Source organism: Cotesia typhae, unplaced genomic scaffold (assembly GCF_013202065.1).
Source record: "Cotesia typhae breed Kobodo isofemale line unplaced genomic scaffold, CoteBio_Ctyphae contig_65, whole genome shotgun sequence".
Classification (NCBI taxonomy): Eukaryota; Metazoa; Arthropoda; class Insecta; order Hymenoptera; family Braconidae; genus Cotesia; species Cotesia typhae.
The window spans coordinates 424029-430028 of NW_027423762.1; positions in this window are offsets into that span (position 1 = coordinate 424029).

Sequence of the window (6000 nt, forward strand, 5' to 3'; positions counted from 1 at the left end):
GTATGATTTCTAGGTCGCGACGCGTTTTTGAGTGATGAAATTTTTTTCGGGTCTGGTTTTATACCCTCTTTTATTATTACGTGACCTAAATAATCTACTTCAGGGCAGAGAAATTTACATTTTTCGGGTTGGAGGGTGAGACCAGCTTCTCTCAGTCTATTGAATAATCTTTGAACTCTCACCCCATGTTCTTCTAGGGTTTTACCATAGCTAACTAAATCGTCGATATAAATAAATAATTCCGTCCCTTTTAACCCGCTTAAGGTGGAATCCATCATTCGTTGGAAGATAGATGGAGCGCATTCTAGTCCAAAAGGCATGCAACGATATTCCCAGTGCCCGTCTGGAGTAGAGAATGCCGTTTTTGGTGCGTCCGCGGGGTGCATCGGGATTTGGTGGAAACCCATGGCGAGATCAAACACGCTGAAGAAGTTAGCGTCGCCTAATTGGTCTAATATATCGATAATTAGAGGTAAAGGATAGGCGTCCCCTCTAGTGATTTTGTTTAATTGCCTAAAGTCAATAACCATTCTATATTTTTTTATAGAGGGTCATTTGATTTTTTGGTACAATCCACAAGGGTGAGTTGTACGGCGAGTTAGATTTTCTGATTATTCCTTGTTTTTCAAGATTTTCGACCTGCCTGGCGATTTCTTCCCGATGTTCTGGGGAAATCGATATTGTTTTATTCTCACCGGTTCGTTGGTGGTGGTTTCTATCCGGCAGGTGAAATTCTTGGAACGACCTAATTTATCTCCGGGGAGGTGAAATACGTCGTGATTATTTCTAATGAGATTCTGAACTTGTTCTTTTTCTTCCTGATTTAGGTGATCTACAGGTATTTTCTGAAGTAAGATCTTAATACGTTCTTGTTTGTCTATTACACGGTTGGAGTTTTCTATAGAAGAGTCGTCGGATTCATCCCCCTGAACTAGGGTTATCGAATTCGAATTCTTCGAGTGTTTGAGGTCCTATATCGATATCTACTGGGTTTGAATTGAGGTTGATGACCATGCACATGGCATACCCGTCATTTACCTTGACAACGGCTTCTCCTCCGAGTACCCCTTTTGGAAGGTTCATTCGGGGAGGTATCCTTCGTCTTTTTCAAACTCTTGGATTGGTACTGATATTGATACTCTCATTCGAGGTGGTAAGGTGTAGCTGGAAGAAGGCTTTGTTTCGAAGCTAAAGGGTGTCGGTTTCGAAGGGCAGGATAATAAAACTAGGATTTGGTTATCATAAGAAATTTCCGCCTTTTCAGCTTCGAAAAGTTGTTTCCCAGAATTCCCACTCCAGGGAATGGTAAATCTTCCAAACAGACTTGAAATTCTACATCAATATTGAGGATTTTTAAGGTGGTCGTTCCTAACGTTTCGAAAGTGCTATCACTGAGTCCTCGGAATTTCCTAGCTTTTCTGGTGTCGATAATTATTTCGGGTTTTAAAGCGGATGCATTGATGAGGCATACATCCCCCCCGGTATCAATGAGGAAGCGTTGATAATTGCCTAGGAGTGAGTTACACGACACGTATATTTTTGGCCCAATTCCTAGAGCGAGGACTTTTTGCTCTGGGAACTTCCTTGGGTTAATTATAGGGATGGGTTGTATTAGTTTATTTTTCATTACTAAGGTATTCCAGTAAAACGAGATGGTTACGCGTTCTCGAGTAAAGAATTCATTTCCGAGTATGGCCTTATAACCTCCGGGTGGTTCTGATACGAGATGGAAGGTAATTTTTGTTCCGAATACTTTTAAGTTTATTGAACCGATTATGGGCATTGAGCTAGTAGCGATGCCTCCTACTACTCCTGTATTTTCGTTGTTACAGAGCACTTCGTTGCATAGTTCTTCGATGCAGAGTAGGTTGAGGTCAGAGCCGGTGTCCAGGAGTGCGTTTACCCCTCCATTACGAAATGCTGGGCTTCGTATATGGACCGAGGGGCCTTTTCCGGTCGTTAGACATTTTAGTTTGTCCTTCCCTGGACTCGTAATTCTCCTGCCGTCATCAATGGCGGGTTCTGTTGAACGAGTGGTGGTTTTACGTTGTTCGGATCGGGTTGTTGTTCCGATCTCTGATGGGTTATCATTTCGTTCGTTTCTGGATGGTGTTCTAGGTCCGGCCTCTGGGAGTTTTGGATGATTGGGCGGGGGTGTTGATTTTGGAACCCCCGATATGGACCCCTTTGATACTGATGATAGCTGTTGGGGTTCCTCGAAGGTGTGATCGGAGACGGGACGGGCATACTCGCCATTGCCTCCTGTTGACGAGCGCCCATTCCGTTTAAAGGGTCGTAGGCGTCTCGACGTTCTCCCTTCGGACAAAACGGACAATTACAGACTACTGAAGGGTCCTTTTTATGTCGTAATTTGGCTTCTTCAGAATCTTCGTCGTCTTCGAAGCGAACCGCTCTTTTAGTGGGACCGTTTACTCCAGGGTGATAACGATTTTGATTGAAATTTTGAAAGGTTCTAGGTTGATAGTAATATTGATTTCTCGGTGTATATTGTGGGTTTCGTTCGGTTCCGAACGAGAAAGTGGAGCCTAAAATCTGCTGTTCCCTCTGATAATTCGGACCGTAGTAATTCTCTTCATAAGTGTCAGGGTATGGGTCTTCATAGTAGTCTGTCGGATGTACTAGTCTATCAGTGAATGTTTCTGGGACTTGTCTGTATTCGTGGTATGATAAAGTGCGAGGCAATTCGCGATAATTACCTCGGTCATCGTAGTCACGAGAAGATCTCGGCATCTGTGGATAGTGTCTGTTACCGTCTTATCCGGTTCGTCTGTGAAATTCTACGGAGGGCGGTAGGGATTCGTCTGGTATGACTCCGTCGTCTCTCATTGCGCGTCTACGGTCTGGTCTTCTGTATGCGTCATTTTCAATGGCCTTGTACATGTCGTTTAGTGTTTCACTTCTTCTCATTTTACATAAGCATCGTAAAAAGTCTGGTAAGTATTCATAGAAAGTAGTGGCTGCTGTCTTTTCGAAAGTTCGTTTTACTACAGCCCTATCATCTTCGGGAGCATTAAGTTCGATACGCCGGACCATTTCGCTTAACCGAAAATAGAAATCTTCGATATTTTCAGATTCTTTTGGGGCTGCAGCAGCTAGATTTTTCTGCCACGTGGTGTATGGGTCGCCTCTTTTTAACTTTCGCCCTAGGATTAGTAAAATATCTTCAACAGAAGCTAGTTCTGCATGTTCTATTAATCTTTTAGCTCGTCCATATAGTTTTTGTGCTACGCGGCGAGCGAAAAAGCCCTGATTATCAGCTGGAATGCTGGGTAACCAGTTTCTTACTATTCCGTCAAATAATTCGAAATCTTTTATCGCGGTTGGACCTTCTCCGTTAAAATACGGGAGCGCATCATGTAATTCTTTAGCGAGGGTTTGAATTTGGGTATTGAGGTTTTCCTCGTTTATAGAGGTATCAACGCGGAAGGTTCTTCTTTCCATAGTTCCAAACGGGAAATCGTTAGAGCAAGGCACGAAAAACGTTCCGGATTCGTCCTCGAATGGTTCCACGATTTTTATTTGATTAAATCGTCTTAAATTTAGCTATTCTGTGTAAGAGAGGTATTTAAAGAAGGGTTACAAGGAGGTTTGTTCAAAAAAAATCGTGGAATGTTCAAAAAAAAATGTGGGGGAATGTTAAAAAAAAAAGGAAAAGAAAAATTTCGATTTTATTTAATTTAAATCGCGATGTATTTTTATTCGGTCACTAGGTAAGTAAGTCAACAGCTGTAGAGTATAATGACACGAAAGAAAGATTAGTTATCGCGGGTGTATGGTTACCGAGTGGCGAGTACGGTAGTGTTCGCAAGGAAGAGTTGATATAAACAATTTTACGATTGAAATAAGAGACGATTTAAATGCCTTTAATCAAACAACAAAAATTTTAACTGATAAAAAAAAATTCCCGTGTTCGACTGAATATTCAATAGTGGTGAATAGTTTAAGGAGGTCAAACAGGAGTTTAAGGCGAATTAATATGTATAATTCGGAAAGATATTAAAAGTAGAAAGGATAAGGTTTAGATTTTCGGATAAATCTATTTGCAATGGGGATTTAGATGTCGTGTAGACGGGTTTAGATGAGCATTGATAGGGTTTTGGGTTTGTCTAAATTTTAGTATTTTTTGTAAATTTCCGGGATAGCCTTAACGTTTTCTAAGATTTTCGGACCGCCAGCCTGATTGACGACTACCTTATTCGCGGGTTCCGTATCTTCTTCCCAATATTTAGTTTCGATAAGAGGGCGGTGGTATATTCTGCCGTTAACGAAATCGGAAAGTATCTTTTTCAGATCGTATCGATAGCCCGACCGTCTACTCTTTCCCATTAACTTTTCTCGAATTCCGGAAAAATTTTTATCGATTTTAACCCAACATAGTAAAAGTGTTCGAAAATTTTGGATCGTAAAATTATAATTTTATCGATTGATGATAGGGGATTATAGTTTTCTTATAATTAATATGGGTTAATATTACAAGTATACAAATATAAAATTTGTTTTATACCCTTGTGAGTGTGTAATCTAGAGAAGGTGCTAAATTCAAAGCACCCTTCCCAAGAGTTTTGTGAGAGCTTCTTTCGTAAAAGAAAGTGCTAATTAAAGCACCTTTCTAGTACTAGGAAACTTCTGTGAGAATTTTGTCAGATGAGGTGCTAGGTTCACAGCACACTTCTCTTAAAATGTAGTGTAAAGGTAAGGGATAAAAAAAAATTTTCAAAATTTCGAAATAAATAGAGTTTAATGTTAGTATTGCTTAGTTAGCAAAAATAATTTCTTTATTTCGCAATACTGAATTAAAATAAATTTTGCTGACAGGAATTGCGATTGCAAATTCCGTTTGGTGTTAATCAACTCTGGCATATACGCGTCAGCGAATTCCTTTTGCGGTAATTTATTGTCTAAAGAATGTACGCTAAGGTCAAAAACCGATTGCGAAACAATATTATTGGAGTTCTATAACTTTTGAAGGAGAATTCCAGGCAAAGAAAAAATTTTCGAAATATAGAATTTAAATTATGTCGAAATATAAGAGAAAATTTTCGTAAGACTCAAAATTCGTTCTAAAATAAAAATTGAAATTACGTCAAGATTGAACAAGATTATAGATTAAATTTACACGGTGAATTTACTTTACTTTACTAAAAAAATTGAATAACGAACGAAAATTGTTAGAGTTTTTAAATTTTCTCAAACGGAAGTTAAATAATTTCGTATTCGAATATCCCACCGCTGCCACCAGTGTTCTTTATGTTATGTCCAAGGGCGTTTTTAGAGCGGTAGCGTAAACGGTGGAGGTTTGGACTAACAATTTAAAGAATACACAACGGAGGTTTTAATTCCGTTGTTTTAATTATTTATGTGGGACGTTTTCGAAGTACGAATTTACCACGCCTTCGTTTGAGACTGTTCACGGATTTATTGAGAGTAGATGTACTTACTGTTACGGGAACTTTATTGATGGTCAGATCCGTGATTTTAGGGCAGCTGTTAGTGCCTGTTCCTTGATTAGGCCCTTTGGTTGGTTCTCGCAGCGGATGGAGTAGGGTGGATTTGGGCTGCTTATATTTCGGGCTTCTTATTTTATGAAATGACTTGTTGGAAACTGATTTCACTTTAATTGAGATTTATTTTTATTAACATTAAAACTTACACTTTCACAATTTGGATTTTAAAGAATTTAATTTAATGAATTTTAGTAATTTAAATGAGCTAACGTCCTCCAGTCCCCGTAGGGTAAAGTGCGCAAATTTAGCTTTTTAGTGGTATTTTATTTAAACTTACTGCCCGGATTCTCGCCTAAGTGCAGAGCAAATTAGAACTTTGAGATTCCGGTTCTCTAGATTTTTAGAACTAATAACTAATACGTGGCCTGCTGGTTGAACCGAGTCTGAACTCGTCTTAAGTGCAGCGCAAAAATTAAGATGAGTGACTTTTACAAGGCACGGGTCCGTCAATTTAACGCGGAAGTCGAATTAATTG